The sequence below is a fragment of the Triturus cristatus genome, chromosome 7 (genome assembly GCF_964204655.1).
Source record: "Triturus cristatus chromosome 7, aTriCri1.1, whole genome shotgun sequence".
Classification (NCBI taxonomy): domain Eukaryota; kingdom Metazoa; phylum Chordata; class Amphibia; order Caudata; family Salamandridae; genus Triturus; species Triturus cristatus.
This window is the reverse complement of record NC_140590.1, coordinates 422,356,215-422,374,180: the sequence shown is the minus strand read 5'-3', so window position 1 is coordinate 422,374,180 and position 17,966 is coordinate 422,356,215.

The following is a 17,966-nucleotide window of genomic DNA, read 5'->3' as shown; positions in this document are numbered from 1 at the left end:
TAAAATCTGGTTTCTTCTCCTTCATAGCTCCAGGGCTTCTGCTATATATAAACTTTTACATAGCTCACCTATTCCAAGAGAGAAAACCAAGGTAGAACTATCCTTGGTCCGTGGAGTTTTGGGACAGAATCAGGCTTAAATTTAGGAAGTCATCTAGGACTGCAAGTACCGTACAGACACTCTTTTTTATATATAATAGGCTCCTGCTCTCTCCACTTACTCTCAATACAAGACATGTTGACCTTTCAGATAAATGTTGGACTTGCTCCTCACCAGATGCTGATTTACATCACCTACTCTTCACATGCAAATCCGTTCATAGTTTTTGGGGAAAAGTATGGTCTCAAATTAATTTGATTTTTGAGTCTTCTCATCATTTTTCTATTTCACATATCTTCTTGGGAAGTCTATCTCCTATTTGGGGGAATTGTAATTCTAATGTAAAGATAATAGACTTACTGTTAGCAGTTGCTTTTCAACAAATAACTAAGAATTGGAAGGATTTTACTAAGCTATCGTATCAAGCATGGTGGTATGCTGTTTGCCACAACCATAGGTTGGATACAACATATGTGTACCCGATGCACATGGCATCAAAACACTAGATTTATGGACGCCTGTCACACTCTTTATTGATGCTAGTGCCCGACGATCTCTGTCTCTTACTCCTTTCCAGCAAGAAGTGACTAAACCTGCATGACTTCCTCCATGTTGATATTATATAGTTTAATTATATTCAATTTGTAATTGATATATTAGCATTGAGTATAATCATCACTTTTTGCACCGTTTTTCATGTGATGTTGATATTTGACTACAATATGTTTATTGGACTTACATCCACACCATTTGTGCTTTATCAAAATTGAATTGCCTCATTGTATGTAACACCTTCATTTTTATTAAAATTGTACTTACTGCTTTAATGTATTCTTTTATCTCAATAAACTTATTTTGAACTTAAAAAAAAAACAATTAGCTGTGATCCTTGATGGAGCTCTGTGCATCCATGAGTTTCTCGGGCGCAATCCCCGTGTAGTTCCTGACACCAGGTGGTTCTGTCTCCTCATCTGCTGCTCTGATCGGTCTCTGACCCTTTATAAACAAGAGGCATGTGAACTCGTCGCATAGAAACCCTGCACGATTGGCCTCGCCACAAACACACTACTAGCGGTATGCTACTTCTTCCCGCCCTTTCTCCACTATGATGGACAGCTTACTCAAGGGACCCCGGTGCCTTTCAGCGCGGTGGCAAATTTACAGACACACATGGTCACGGGAGAAAACTCTTCTGGCCCTTTACGCAGCTGTAGTGTAGAAAAAGCACTATATATTTACCCAACGATGTAGCACTTACTGATTAGCCAGTAGAAAGTACTCCAGTTGAGTAGAGGTATTGCACAAAACGGTGGCAACTTTTTTGGTAAATATGCAGTGCAGGATTCATTCTTGCACGATGCTACTGTCACAAAAATTAAACCTCAGCAGGAATCACTTACAGAAATAAAGCAGGTGCCCGAGTTGAAGGTCAAATTCTGTAACGCATTAATCAGCACAAAACATTCGTGAGCATGGTCGAGGCTAGGCAGGTGTGCTCTTCTCCCCATATCTACCGTCAACAATTAGCTGTGATCCTTGATGGAGCTCTGTGCATCCATGAGTTTCTCGAGTGCAATTCCCGTGTAGTTCCTGACACCAGGAGGTTCTGTCTCCTCATCTGCTGCTCTGACCGGTCTCTGACCCTTTATAAACAAGAGGCAAGTGAACTCGTCGCATAGAAGCCCCGCACGTTTGGCCCCGCCACACACACACTACTAGTGGTATGCTACTTCTTCCCGCCCTTTCTCCTCTATGATGGACAGCTCACTCAAGGGACCCCGGTGCCTTGCGGCGCGGTGGCAAAGTTACAGACACACATGGTCACGGAAGACAACTGTTCTGGCCCTTTACGCAGCTGTATTGCAGGAAAAGCACTATACATTTACCCATCGAGGTAGCACTTACTGATTAGCTAGTAGAAAGTACTCCAGTTGAGTAGGTATTGCACAAAACAGTGGCAACTTTTTTGGTAAATATGCAGTGCAGGATTCATTCTTGCACGATGCTACTGTCACAAAAATTAAACCTCAGCAGGAATCACTTACAGAAATAAAGCAGGTGCCCGAGTTGAAGGTCAAATTCTGTAACGCATTAATCAGCACAAAACATTCGTGAGCATGGTCGAGGCTAGGCAGGTGTGCTCTTCTCCCCATATCTACCGTCAACAATTAGCTGTGATCCTTGATGGAGCTCTGTGCATCCATGAGTTTCTCGAGTGCAATTCCCGTGTAGTTCCTGACACCAGGAGGTTCTGTCTCCTCATCTGCTGCTCTGATCGGTCTCTGACCCTTTATAAACAAGAGGCAAGTCAACTCGTCGCATAGAAGCCCCGCACGTTTGGCCCCGCCACACACACACTACTAGTGGTATGCTACTTCTTCCCGCCCTTTCTCCACTATGATGGACAGCTCACTCAAGGGACCCCGGTGCATTGCGGCGCGGTGGCAAAGTTACAGACACACATGGTCACGGAAGACAACTGTTCTGGCCCTTTACGCAGCTGTATTGCAGGAAAAGCACTATACATTTACCCAACGAGGTAGCACTTACTGATTAGCTAGTAGAAAGTACTCCAGTTGAGTAGGTATTGCACAAAACAGTGGCTTCTTTTTTGGTAAATATGCAGAGCAGGATTCCTTCTGGGCTGGCACGATACTCCTGTCACAAAAATTAAACCTCAACAGGAAGCACTTACAGATTTAAATAAAGCAGGTGCCCGAGTTGAAGCTCAAATTCAGTAACGCATTAATCAGCCCAAAATCTCCGCGAACACGCGAAATTTCGCGTGTTCGCAGAGATTTTTAGCCGTTTTGTGAAATTTTGCGAAAGGCAACTTCGCAAATTCCGCCCACCCTTACCCCTTGGTAGCTTGGCATGACCAGACAGGCTTACTCCAAAGGCAAGGTGTAGAGTATTTGTACCAACACTCACAGTAACACAGTGATAACCCCACAAAGGAACACCCCACCAGTTTAGAAAAATAAAGTATCTTTATCTATACTTAACAAGACCAAAAACGACAAAAATCTAACATACAGGTATTAGGAAAAATGACTTTCAAAAGGTTTTAGCATAGAAAACTCTGGATGCTCGATTTCTTGCAAAGTACCTGTGGTTGCAACAAGCAAAACAGGTGCAGCGATGAGAAACATTGAAAAAAAAGAGATGCGTCGATTCCTGAGACCTCCGTGGATGCGATGTGACAGTTTCGCTGGTCACAGGGGAGCGGTTCATCGGGTCAGGTCTGTAAGGGAAAGTGATACGTCGGTTCTGAGATGACTCAGATTCACAGGTGATTCGTAGGGTAGAACTTCCCACACAGGGACTGTTCAATCTGGGGGTCTCTAGTTGGCAGAGGTAGGTACCACTGTCCAAATAGGGACCCTTGTTTCTAGTCAGGGTAAGGGGGATACACTCTTTAGATAACCCCTGCTCACCCCCTTGGTAGCTTGGCACGAGCAGACAGGCTTATCAAAGGCAATGTGTAAAGTATCTGTATCAACATTCACAATAACACAGTGAAAACACTACAAATGGACTCCACACCAGTTCACAAAAATAAAAGCATTAAATCTAAACTAAACAAGTCCAAAACGACAAAAATCCAACATACACAGTTCAGGAATATGATTTCTAAAGAGTTCTAGGGTTTGCATCAAAATAACCCACAGTTGCATCATGTTTAGCCCAAAGTACCTGCAGATGCGACAAAAGTTCCAAATGGAAGCTGCCTCATTGAAAAACAAGCGATGCGTCACTCCTGAGAACCCGGGGAGGCGATGCGACAGCCCCGCTGCATGCAGCAGGCATGTTGCGACAAATCCGGTCTGTATGGGGAGGGATGCGATACCTTGTATGGATTCCGGTGCGCAGGTTCGGTAGGAAGCTTCTCGCACAAGCACGATGTGACGATCTTCGGGCCGGTGACGATCTTAGGTGCTGCGGCGATGCGCGGCACAGCATCGATCTTCTCTTCTCGTGGCCCCTCGATGCGATAGCTCTGCGACGATGTTCAAAGCGACGTGATGTGGTCCGCAAGCAAGAGGTGCGACGATTTCACCCAGCTACGACAGGCTCTGCGACGATTCTCGCAGCGACAGGAATCTTCCCGCACCGGGGCGATGCGCTTCGCAAGCGAATGGTGTGTCGGTTCTTGCAGCGGCAACAGGCGCTGCGACGATCTTCGCGGCGACGGGAATTTTCTCGCACTGTCAACTATGCACTCTGCATGCGAGCGATATGTGAAAATTGCAGATCTTCTTCTTTTCTTCTTGTCCAGCTCCCCAAACAGCAGGCACAACTTCCAGAGGCCCCACAATTGGATCAAGCACTCTAGGAAGGGCAGAACTCCCTCAGCAGAGTTCAGGGGGGAAGCTGGGGGTGAAGTTCTTTTGTTCCTGGAACTTCTTAACAGGAGGCCAGCTCTCCTCAGGCCCTTGGAGATCTCTTCAAGCAAGGAGACAGAGCAACAGCAAAGTCCTTCCTCTCTCCTTGGCAGCAAAGCAACTGCAGGTCAGCCCACAAACACACAGCAGGACAGTCCTTCCTCTTCAGTCTTCCATCTTTCTTATTGGCAGAGGTTCCTTCTTGATTCCAGGATGATCTAATTTTCTGAAGTCTGGGTAGCCCTTTTTATGCCAATATTCCCTTTGTTCTCTGAAGGCAGAGAGGCCTTGGCCTAGTCAGAACCAGTTCTGGTCAGTCCTGGAGCACCTTGTTTACTAGGGTCGTCAGCCACCCAGCAGGAGGTGGACCCAGCATTGTGAAAGGCAGGCACAGCCCTATTCAGGCCCATGTGCTATCCCCTCCCACCACTCAAGATGCAGATGGAGCTATTCAGCCTAGGGCTGACTCACTCAGCCTCTGGGAGCCACCCCAGCCCCTGTCACTCACAAACCAGACAGTCAATTCTCAAACAGGCCAAGGCACACAGAAAGGTCAGACAAGAAAACAGCCACTTTCTAAAAGAGTTGTTTTCAAACACAGGATTTAAAAAAAACATCCTTCCTAAAAGATGTGTCATTAAATTCTGAGTTCAGGGATACCAGATTTTAATTTTCTATCTTGCTCCTATGGGAAGATATGCAGGTAAACCTTATACACAGCATTCCCCATTATAGCCTATGGGCAAGATAGCCTTTCAATAGTGAAAAACGAAAATTCACTACCAGAGCATGTCACCCACACTAGTACATGCTCTACCTTTCACATACACTGCACCCTGCCCGTGGGGGTACCTAGGGCCTTCCATAGGGGTGTCCAATGTGTATAGAAAGGGAAGGGTTAGGCCTGGCCAGTATGGACACTGGTCAGGGGAGCATGGCAGTCAGCAACTGCACCCAGGCACCGCAGTGGCAGGCCTGAGACACCATTTTAGGGCTACCCATGTGGGTGGCACAATCAGTGCTGCAGGCCCACTAGTAGCATTTGAATCACCAGCCCTGGCACACTTGGTGCACTTTACTAGGGACTTCCTGGTAACACAAGTATGCGAATCATGGATAACCATTTACTATACAATTTACCTAGGGAGCACTTGCACTTTGACACTGATCAGCAGTGGCCGAGTGCCCAAAGCATCTAAACCAGCAAAAACGAAATCCAGCACAATGTCACAAATACAGGAGGTAGATGCAAAAATTCAGGGGAAACCATGCCAAAGATGCCAGGTCTAACACATGTCCCCTCCAGCTGAAAGTGGGGAGAACTACCCACCCTCATGGGAGTTCTCATCACTAAGGCGGAAAAACCTGAACAGACAATCAGAGTTGGCGTGTTCTGTATCAGGGCGGTGTTCCACCGTAAAGTCCATTCCCTGTAGGGAGATGGACCACCTCAACAGTTTTGGGTTCTCACCCCTCATTTGCATCAACCATCTGAGGGGCCTGTGGTCTGTCTGAACCCGGAAGTGAGTCCCAAACAGGTTGGGCCACAGCTTCTTCAGAGCCAAGACCACAGCAAAAGCTTCCCTTTCAATCGCACTCCACCTCTGTTCCCTGGGAAGTAGCCTCCTACTAATGAAAACTACAGGTTGGTCCAAGCCCTCATCATTGATCTGTGAGAGTACTGCTTCCGCACCATGCTCTGAAGCGTCTGTCTGCACTACGAACTCACTGGAGAAATCAGGCACCTTGAGCACAGGTGCTGTGCACATGGCAGTCTTCAGGGCATCAAAAGCAGTTTGGCAGGCTTCGGTCCAATTCACTCTCCTGGGCTGCTTCCTTGAAGTCAGCTCGGTCAAGGGGGCAGCAATGCTACCATATCCCTTGACAAATCAGCAGTAATACCCGGTGAGTCTTAAAAACGCTGTCACCTCTGTCTGGGTCTTGGTGGGCTCCCAAGTCAGAATGGTATCAATCTTTGCTTGGAGGGGCGCCACCTGGCCGCGCCCTACCTGGTGCCCCAAGTACACCACGGATCCTTGCCCTATCTGGCACTTACTGGCCTTGATAGTGAGGCCTGCCCTTTGCAGAGCCTTCAACACTTCACAGAGGTGTTGCAAGTGTTCTTCCCATGTGGATCTGAACACAGCAATGTCATCCGGGTATGCAGCGCTAAATTTCTCCAGCCCGGACAGTACCTGGTTTACCAGTCTCTGGAACGTGGCAGGGGCATTCTTCAACCCAAAGGGCATGACACGGAACTGGAAGAGCCCCTCTGGTGTTCAAAACGCAGACCTCTCCTTGGCCCCCTCAGTTAAGGCAATCTGCCAGTACCCAGAGGTTAAGTCAAACGTACTGAGGTACTAGGCAGCGCCCAACCAATCCACGAGCTCATCAGCTCTGGGGATGGGGTGTGCGTCAGTCTTGGTGACCGCATTGAGCCCACGGTAGTCCACACAAAACCGGAGTTCTGAAGTGGCACCGGACACAGCAGCTTTTAGTACTAAGACCACTGGGCTAGCCCAGGGGCTGCTGGAGTACTCAATTAGCCCTAGCGCCAACATCTTGGAAACCTCTTCCTTGATGCTGGCCCTAACCTTGTCAGCTACCCTGTAGAATTTCTGCTTCACCGGTAGACTATCTCCAGTGTCTACATCATGGACACACCAATTGGTGACACCTGGGGTCAGGGAGAACAGGGAGGCAAACTGAACCAACATCTGGCGACAGTCCCTCTGCTGTTCTGGGGTCAGGGTGGGCGAGAGGACCACACCATCCACTGACCCATCTTGCTCCTTGGCTGCAAGGAGTTCAGGAAGAGGGTCAATGTCCTCTTCCATTCCAGCATATGTAGCCAGGAGCATTGTCACATCAGACCACTCAAAGTGGGGCTTGAGGCGGTTCACATGTAAGACCCTCAGGGGTTGCCTGGGAGTCTGCAAGTTAACCAGGTAGGTTACTTCGCTCTTGCGCTCCAACACCTCATATGGCCCAGTCCACTTGTCTTGGAGCGCACAAGGCTCCACTGGCACCATCACCCACACTTTCTGCCCAGGTTGAAATTCGACCAGAGTGGCATTCTGTTCGTAGCATCTTTTCATTTCTTCCTGGCTGGTTTCTAGGTTCTCCTGAGCGAGCTTCCTGAAGCGCTGTGTCTGGTTGCGGCAGACCAGCATATAGCTGAACACATCCTGGGGGGTTTTTCCAGGGGATTTCTCCCACTCCTCCTTCACCAGAGTGAGAGGTCCTCTAACAGGGTGGCCATACAGAAGCTCAAAGGGACTGAACCCTAAGGACTTCTGAGGCACCTCCCTGTAGGCAAACAACAGGCATGGTAAAAAGACATCCCACTTCCATCTCATGGGCTCTGCAAGGCCCATAATCATACATTTCAGAGTTCGGTTGAACCTGTCAACCAACCCGTTTCCTTGAGGGTGGTAAGTAGTGGTGAACTTATAAGTTACCCCACACTCCTCCCACAGAGACTTCATGTACCTAGAGATGAAGTGGGTATCCCGGTCGGAGACTACCTCTCTGGGGAACCCCACATGGGAAAAGATCCCCATCAATGCACGGCCCACCACGGGTGCTGTGATTGTCCTCAGAGGGACAGCTTCCGGGTACCGGGTGACATGGTCCACCAAGACCAGGATGAACCTGTTGCCTAAGGCTGTCTTGGGGTCCAGTGGCCCCACAATGTCGATGCCCACCCACTCGAAAGGGGTGCTCACCACAGGAAAGGGTTGGAGGGATGCCTTGCACTTTCCTCCGCTCTTGCCACTTGCCTGACAATTCTGGCAAGTCCTACAAAATGTACCGACGTGCTTCTTCATCTGGGGCCAGAAGAAGTGGGTGACAAGCCTTTGAAAGGTCTTGTCTTGCCCCAGATGTCCTGTGAGAGGCACGTCATGAGCCAGACCCATTAGGAAGGCCCTGAAGCGCTCGGGTACCACCAGCATATGGGCTGCACCGGGCTCAGCGACCTTAGGCTCACTATAAAGTAAACCATCTTCCCAGTAAATGAGATGATCCTTGGAATTTCCACCTGCTGCCTGGTCTGAAGCTTGCTGCCGCACACCAATGGGAGAAGGGCATTCCCTCTGAGCCTTGCAGAACTCCTCCCTGGAGGGAACACCTTCTTGCTGCCAATGGGTCAGCTCAGGCAGGTCCCCCAGTTCGGCCACCAGTTCCCCTGTAGGCTCCAGGGCTTCCCCCTCAGGTTCTGCTTCTTCCTGGACCGTGGGGTTGGCAGGGGCTCGTTTCCCATGCCCTCTGCCCTTTCTCTTCTCAGCAGCCCCTTGGGCCACTGTTTCAGGCTCCAGGTCTGCTGAATCACCCCTACTGGCTGCCATAGACCAAGTGGTCACACAGATCCACTCAGGCAGACCCAACATCTCCATATGAGCCTGGTGTTCCACCTCCTTCCATGGGGAACTCTCCAGGTCATTACATAGCAGACAGTCTACAGGCATGGATGGACTCACAACAACCTTCAAGACTCCTGAGACCCCCCTCCACTCAAAGGGAACCTGTGCCACCTTACAGAGGCACGCCGAGTTGTCAGCTGCAACTACTGGGTGAAGCACATTGGGGTTGACCTGCTCTTCAGACACCCACTGATACCTTACAGATGTCATGATGGCTCCTGTGTCTCTCAGAGCCTCCATCTTCCTCCCATTGATGGTCACCCACTGCCCGTATTTCTTAGTGTTATCGGGCAGGTAGGTTTCCTGGACCATCTCTCGGTCTCCTAAAGAGACAATGGTCATTACTGCTGGTCTCTCCCCTTTGCTGGAAATTAAATCCTCTCCCAAAGCTACACTCACCAAACCCGGTTTTGGAGCACCAGTGGGTGCTGGAGGTTTCTTGGGGCAACTAGGGGCAATGTGTCCCACCTCATTGCAGTGATAGCAGATAGGGGGACCTCTGTTGTCCCGCCTGCCTGTAGGGGGCCAGGTTGGTCTAGGTGTGGGGGTTGGGACTCCTTTCCCTCTGAACTGTTTTGGGGACCTTGAGAGAACTCCTTTTTGTTACCCTTATCCCCCACTCTTCTGCTGGGGACCCTGCCCACCTTTGGCAGTGGTACCCACAATTCCTCTGTGGACCCTGGTACTGGTTCAGCGGTCCGCCTCCTTAGCAAGCTTAATGGGGTCCATCAGCTTGCTGTCTAGAAGATGCTGGGGCAGCTCTGGAACACATAGACTACTCAAGTGCTCCCACCTAATTAAATGCAACAACCCCTTATAATCAGTTACTTTGCTGCCCTTCATCCAACCTTCCAGTGCACACGAGTACAGATTCACACACTCCATCCAAGTCTCAGACTCTTTCTTCTTGGAGTTCCTAAACTGCAGTCCATACTGTTCTGGAGTAAGTCCATACCTGAGACATAGGGCCTCCTTCATATTGGTGTAGGTCATGGCACCTTCTAATTCTAAGGGCTCTAGAGTACTCCTCCCAGAAGCCTCAAAATGTTTCCACAGGCCCGCCCCCCAATGCAGTTCAGGCACACCATTCATTCTCAAAGCAATCTCATACGAGGTAAACCAGGCATAGATATCCTCACTCCTATTATAATTCTGTACCAAATCCTTGGGGATATATACTTTACCCCCCTGCACTGGCTGTGCGCTGCCACCATTTGAACTGGACTCCGCCTGCTTGGCCTTGATATCTAGTTCTCTCATGCTCAATTCATGAGTCAAAAGCAATTTCTTCTCTTCCAGGGCACGAGCATTCTTGCTCTCCTCTGCCGCCTTTTCTTTCTCTACTTCCAATAGCTTCATCTTCATTCTCATGATTTCCAATTCATGGTTTCTCACTCTTTGATTCTCCTCTAACTCATCTGGAGTGAAACCCCTACTGGAATGGGTGCTGCCAGGCCTTGAGCCTGGGTTGCTCACAGGCAAATCTTGGGGGTCAGGGTGGGCGAGAGGACCACACCATCCACTGACCCATCTTGCTCCTTGGCTGCAAGGAGTTCAGGAAGAGGGTCAATGTCCTCTTCCATTCCAGCATATGTAGCCAGGAGCATTGTCACATCAGACCACTCAAAGTGGGGCTTGAGGCGGTTCACATGTAAGACCCTCAGAGGTTGCCTGGGAGTCTGCAAGTTAACCAGGTAGGTTACTTCGCTCTTGCGCTCCACCACCTCATATGGCCCAGTCCACTTGTCTTGGAGCGCACAAGGCTCCACTGGCACCATCACCCACACTTTCTGCCCAGGTTGAAATTCGACCAGAGTGGCATTCTGATCGTAGCATCTTTTCATTTCTTCCTGGCTGGTTTCTAGGTTCTCCTGAGCGAGCTTCCTGAAGCGCTGTGTCTGGTTACGGCAGACCAGCATATAGCTGAACACATCCTGGGGGGTTTTTCCAGGGGATTTCTCCCACTCCTCCTTCACCAGAGTGAGAGGTCCTCTAACAGGGTGGCCATACAGAAGCTCAAAGGGACTGAACCCTAAGGACTTCTGAGGCACCTCCCTGTAGGCAAACAACAGGCATGGTAAAAAGACATCCCACTTCTATCTCATGGGCTCTGCAAGGCCCATAATCATACATTTCAGAGTTCGGTTGAACCTGTCAACCAACCCGTTTCCTTGAGGGTGGTAAGTAGTGGTGAACTTATAAGTTACCCCACACTCCTCCCACAGAGACTTCATGTACCTAGAGATGAAGTGGGTATTCCGGTCGGAGACTACCTCTCTGGGGAACCCCACATGGGAAAAGATCCCCATCAATGCACGGCCCACCACGGGTGCTGTGATTGTCCTCAGAGGGACAGCTTCCGGGTACCGGGTGACATGGTCCACCAAGACCAGGATGAACCTGTTGCCTAAGGCTGTCTTGGGGTCCAGTGGCCCCACAATGTCGATGCCCACCCGCTCGAAAGGGGTGCTCACCACAGGAAAGGGTTGGAGGGATGCCTTGCACTTTCCTCCGCTCTTGCCACTTGCCTGACAATTCTGGCAAGTCCTACAAAATGTACCGACGTGCTTCTTCATCTGGGGCCAGAAGAAGTGGGTGACAAGCCTTTGAAAGGTCTTGTCTTGCCCCAGATGTCCTGTGAGAGGCACGTCATGAGCCAGACCCATTAGGAAGGCCCTGAAGCGCTCGGGTACCACCAGCATATGGGCTGCACCGGGCTCAGCGACCTTAGGCTCACTATAAAGTAACCCATCTTCCCAGTAAATGAGATGATCCTTGGAATTTCCACCTGCTGCCTGGTCTGAAGCTTGCTGCCGCACACCAATGGGAGAAGGGCATTCCCTCTGAGCCTTGCAGAACTCCTCCCTGGAGGGAACACCTTCTTCCTGCCAATGGGTCAGCTCAGGCAGGTCCCCCAGTTCGGCCACCAGTTCCCCTGTAGGCTCCAGGGCTTCCCCCTCAGGTTCTGCTTCTTCCTGGACCGTGGGGTTGGCAGGGGCTGGTTTCCCATGCCCTCTGCCCTTTCTCTTGTCAGCAGCCCCTTGGGCCACTGTTTCAGGCTCCAGGTCTGCTGAATCACCCCTACTGGCTGCCATAGACCAAGTGGTCACACAGATCCACTCAGGCAGACCCAACATCTCCATATGAGCCTGGTGTTCCACCTCCTTCCATGGGGAACTCTCCAGGTCATTACATAGCAGACAGTCTACAGGCATGGATGGACTCACAACAACCTTCAAGACTCCTGAGACCCCCCTCCACTCAAAGGGAACCTGTGCCACCTTACAGAGGCACACCGAGTTGTCAGCTGCAACTACTGGGTGAAGCACATTGGGGTTGACCTGCTCTTCAGACACCCACTGATACCTTACAGATGTCATGATGGCTCCTGTGTCTCTCAGAGCCTCCATCTTCCTCCCATTGATGGTCACCCACTGCCCGTATTTCTTAGTGTTATCGGGCAGGTAGGTTTCCTGGACCATCTCTCGGTCTCCTAAAGAGACAATGGTCATTACTGCTGGTCTCTCCCCTTTGCTGGAAATTAAATCCTCTCCCAAAGCTACACTCACCAAACCCGGTTTTGGAGCACCAGTGGGTGCTGAAGGTTTCTTGGGGCAACTAGGGGCAATGTGTCCCACCTCATTGCAGTGATAGCAGATAGGGGGACCTCTGTTGTCCCGCCTGCCTGTAGGGAGCCAGGTTGGTCTAGGTGTGGGGGTTTGGACTCCTTTCCCTCTGAACTGTTTTGGGGACCTTGAGAGAACTCCTTTTTGTTACCCTTATCCCCCACTCTTCTGCTGGGGACCCTGCCCACCTTTGGCTGTGGTACCCACAATTCCTCTGTGGACCCTGGTACTGGTTCAGCGGTCCGCCTCCTTAGCAAGCTCAATGGGGTCCATCAGCTTGCTGTGTAGAAGATGCTGGGGCAGCTCTGGAACACATAGACTACTCAAGTGCTCCCACCTAATTAAATGCAACAACCCCTTATAATCAGTTACTTTGCTGCCCTTCATCCAACCTTCCAGTGCACACGAGTACAGATTCACACACTCCATCCAAGTCTCAGACTCTTTCTTCTTGGAGTTCCTAAACTGCAGTCCATACTGTTCTGGAGTATGTCCATACCTGAGACATAGGGCCTCCTTCATATTGGTGTAGGTCATGGCACCTGCTAATTCTAAGGGCTCTAGAGTACTCCTCCCAGAAGCCTCAAAATGTTTCCACAGGCCCGCCCCCCAATGCAGTTCAGGCACACCATTCATTCTCAAAGCAATCTCATACGAGGTAAACCAGGCATAGATATCCTCACTCCTATTATAATTCTGTACCAAATCCTTGGGGATATATACTTTACCCCCCTGCACTGGCTGTGCGCTGCCACCATTTGAACTGGACTCCGCCTGCTTGGCCTTGATATCTAGTTCTCTCATGCTCAATTCATGAGTCAAAAGCAATTTCTTCTCTTCCAGGGCACGAGCATTCTTGCTCTCCTCTGCCGCCTTTTCTTTCTCTACTTCCAATAGCTTCATCTTCATTCTCATGATTTCCAATTCATGGTTTCTCACTCTTTGATTCTCCTCTAACTCATCTGGAGTGAAACCCCTACTGGAATGGGTGCTGCCAGGCCTTGAGCCTGGGTTGCTCACAGGCAAATCTTGGGGGTGAAAACCATCCCTTCCACTTGCATCATTTCCATCTTGGGCCTCCCACCAGGCCTTCAAGATTCTCTGCAGCTCATCCTTCCTAGAGCTGCTTTTCATGGGGCAACCAAAATCTTTGCAGAATTGTTTGAGCTGTTCAACTTTGTATGAATACAGATCCTCAATGCAAAATTCCAATTCTGCCTTCTCACTTGTTGCCTTCTGAGACATGATGCTTTGAAGAGTTACTCAAAAATAGAATCAAAAATCAAAACACGGTATGTGGTTGCGTAGTGGTCTGCACTAGACTAGTGATGTACACCAATTACTGTGGGTCAAGTACAAATACAAGTTCAAATCCTCACCGCTGACCACCAATGTTAGATCTGGGGGTCTCTAGTTGGCAGAGGTAGGTACCACTGTCCAAATAGGGACCCTTGTTTCTAGTCAGCGTAAGGGGGATACGCTCTTTAGATAACCCCTGCTCACCCCCTTGGTAGCTTGGCACGAGCAGACAGGCTTATCAAAGGCAATGTGTAAAGTATTTGTATCAACACTCGCAGTAACACAGTGAAAACACCACAAATGGACTCCACACCAGTTTAGAAAAATAAAAGTATTTAATCTAAACTAAACAAGACCAAAATGACAAAAATCCAACATACACAGTTCGGGAACATGATTTTTAAAGGGTTCTAGGGTTTGCGTCAAAATAACCCACAGTTGCGTCACGTTTAGCCCAAAGTACCTGTAGATGCGCCAAAAGTTCCAAATGGAAGCCCCAGCGTTGAAAAACAAGCGATGCGTCACACCTGAGACCCTGGAGAGGCAATGCGACAGCCCTGCTGCATGCAGCAGGCGTGTTGCGACGAATCCGGTCTGTATGGGGAGGGATGCGATACCTTGTATGGCTTCCGATGCGCAGGTTCGGTAGGAAGCTTCTCGCACAAGCACGATGCGACGATCTTCGGGGAGGCGACGATCGTAGGCGGGGCGGCGATGCGCGGCGCAGCGTCGATCTTCTCCTCTCGCGGCCCCTTGATGCAATGGCTCTGCGACGATGTTCGCTGCGACGTGATGCGGTCCGCAAGCAAGCGGTGCGATGATCTCACCCAGCGACGACAGGGTCTGCAACGATTCTCGCAGCGACAGGTATCTTCCCGCACCAGGGCGATGCGCTCCGCAAGCGAACGATGCGTCGGTTCTTGCAGCGGCAACAGGTGCTGCGACGATCTCTGCAGCGACGTGAATTTTCTCGCACTGTCAATGATGCGCTCCGCAAGTGAGCGATGCATGAAAATTGCAGATCTTCTTCTTTTCTTCTTGTCCAGCTCCCCAAACAGCAGGCACAACTTCCAGAGGCCCCACAATTGGATCAAGCACTCTAGGATGGGCAGAACTCCCTCGGCAGAGTTCAGGGGGGAAGCTGGGGGTGAAGACCTTTTGTTCCTGGGGCTTCTCAACAGGAGACCAGCTCTCCTCATGCCCTTGGAGATCTCTTCAAGCAAGGGGACACAGCAACAGCAAAGTCCTTCCCTTCCCCTTGGCAGGAAAGCAACTGCAGGTCAGTCCACAAACACACAGCAAGACAGTCCTTCCTCTTCAGTCTTCCAGCTATCCAAGGTTCCTTCTTGATTCCAGGATGATCTAATTTTCTTATGTCTGGGTAGCCCTTTTTATACCAATATTCCCTTTGTTCTCTGAGGGCAGAGAGGCCTTGGCCTAGTCAGAACCAGTTCTGGTCAGTCCTGGGGCACCTTGTTTACTTGACTTCTCCTTTCCTTTGAGAGAGAGGGGCAGGGTCATCAACCGCCCAGCAGGAGGCGGAGCCAGCATTGTGGAAGGCAGACACAGCCCTATTCAGGCCCAGGTGTTATCCCCTCCCACCACTCAAGATACAGATGGAGCTATTCAGCCTAGGGCTGACTCACTCAGCCTCCAGGATCCACCCCAGCCCCTGTCACTCACAAACCAGACAGTCAATTCACAAACAGGCCAAGGCAAACAGGAAGTTCAGACAAGAGAACAGCCACTTTCTAAAAGTGCTGTTTTCAAACACAGGATTTAAAAACCATGCTTCCTAAAAGAGGTGTTATTAAGATTTTAATTTTCTATCTTGCTCCTATGGGAAGATATGCCGGTAAACCTTATACACAGCATTCCCCATTATAGCCTATGGGCAAGATAGCCTTTCAATAGTGAAAAACGAAAATGGCTGTAATTCACTACCAAAGCATGTCCCCACACTAGTACATGCTCTACCTTTCACATACACTGCACCCTGCCCGGAGGGTACCTAGGGCCTTCCATAGGGGTGTTGAATGTGTATAGAAAGGGAATGGTTAGGCCTGACCAGTGTGGACTCTGGTCAGGGCAGCATAGCACTTAGCAACTGCATCCAGGCACTGCGATGACAGGCCTGAGACACCATTTTAGGGCTACTCATGTGGGTGGCACAATCAGTGCTGCAGGCCCACTAGTAGCATTTGAATCACCAGCCCTGGCACACTTGGTGCACTTTACTAGGGGCTTCCTAGTAACACAAATATGCTAATCATGGATAACCAATTACTATACAATTTACTTAGGAAACACTTGCACTTTAACACTGATCAACAGTGGCAAAGTGCCCAAAGCATCTAAACCAGCAAAAACGAAATCCCGCACAGCATCAAAAATACAGGGGGTAGAGGCAAAAAGTCAGGGGAAACCACGCTAAAGATGCCAGGTCTAACAGGGACGATGCGTGGAAATCTGGCTGCGTCGTGCTGTGTCAGTTTCTTTAGCCACGATGCGTCGATTCTTGCAGCAGCGACAGGTAGCAGCGTTGATTTCTGCAGCGGCGGTGCAGTGCAGGCAGATTCTTCTCGCACCACAGCGTTGCATCGGAAAAACTGTTGCAAGAAGAGCGATGCGTTAATTTTCTTGTTGCTTTCCAGCTCTGCACTTCTGGCAGGTCAGAACTCCCAGCAAGGAAGTTCAGGGGAGCTGGGGGTGAAGTCTTTGTGTTCCTGAGACTTCAAAACAGGAGGTAAGCTCTAATCAAGCCCTTGGAGATTTTCCTCAAGCAGGGGACACAGCACACAGCAAAGTCCTTCTCCTTTCCTTGGCAGAAACAGCGACTGCAGGCCAACCCCAGACACACAGCAAGGGCAGTACTTCTCCTCAGTTTCTCCAGCTGTTCTCCTTGGCAAAGGTTCCTCTTAATTCCAGAAGTAGTATAAAGTTCAGGGGTTTTAGGTCTAATATATATTTCCCAAACTGTATTTGTTCTATTTGGGCAGAGAAGCCCTGTGCCCAGTCAAAACCAGTTCTGTCCTCTCTGATGCAGCTTCCTGGCAGGAGGTGGCAACAGCATTGTGGAAAGCAGACCAGGCCCATTCAAGTGAAAGGAAATCTCCTCCCCCTACTCTAAATGCAGCCCAGGTCTATTCAGCCCAGCCCTGATTCATCAGGCTCTCTGGAGCCACTGCTCCTCCTCAGTCCCTGACACTCAAACCCAGACAGTCACTCCACATCATAGCAGAGGCACACTGGATGACTAAACATGAAAATACCTACTTTCTAAAAGTGGTATTTTCAAACACAGAATGGAAAAATCACACTCACTAAAAGATACATTTTAACATTCTGAGTTCAAGCATACTAAACTTTACATTCCTACCTTGTTCCCAGAGGCAGTTATGTTCATAAGATATTATAAACAAACTCCCCATTCTGTCCTATGGGAACAGGTAACCTTACAATAGTGAAAAACAAAATTGACAGTAATTCACTAACAGGACATGCCACACACTGATGTCCTACCTTTCACATACACTGCACCCTGCCCATAGGGGTACCTTGGGTCTACCTTAGGGGTGACTGATATATAAGAAAAGGGAATGTTGAACCCTGGCAACTGGGTGCACTGTCCAAATTGACAAGGCAGTTAACAACTGCCCACAGACACTGCAGTGGCAGGTCTGAGGTACCGATTCAGAACTACTCATGTGAGTGGCACATTCAGTGCTGCAAGCCCACTAGTAGTATTTGATTTACCAGCCCCGGCACACTCAGTGAACTTGACTAGAGACTGACCAGTAAATCAATATGCCAATCAGAGAGAACCAATCATAATAACAACTTACACAGGGAGCACTTGCACTTTGACACTGATCAGCAGTGGCAAATTGCCCAAAGCATCTAAGCCAGCAGAAACAAAATCCAGAACAGCATCAGAAATACAGGAGATCGAAGCAAAAAGTCAGGGGAAACCATGCCAAAGATGCCAAGTCTTACAGCCATAAATGCAGTATGTCCTGTGATTGATTTTTTGGTTATGAGGTTCTTGCCAAGCACTTATTGACACAATGTACACTTTGCGTCCTTTAATATATTTATTACGAAGTGCAGGACCTTGTCAAGGGATTTTGCAC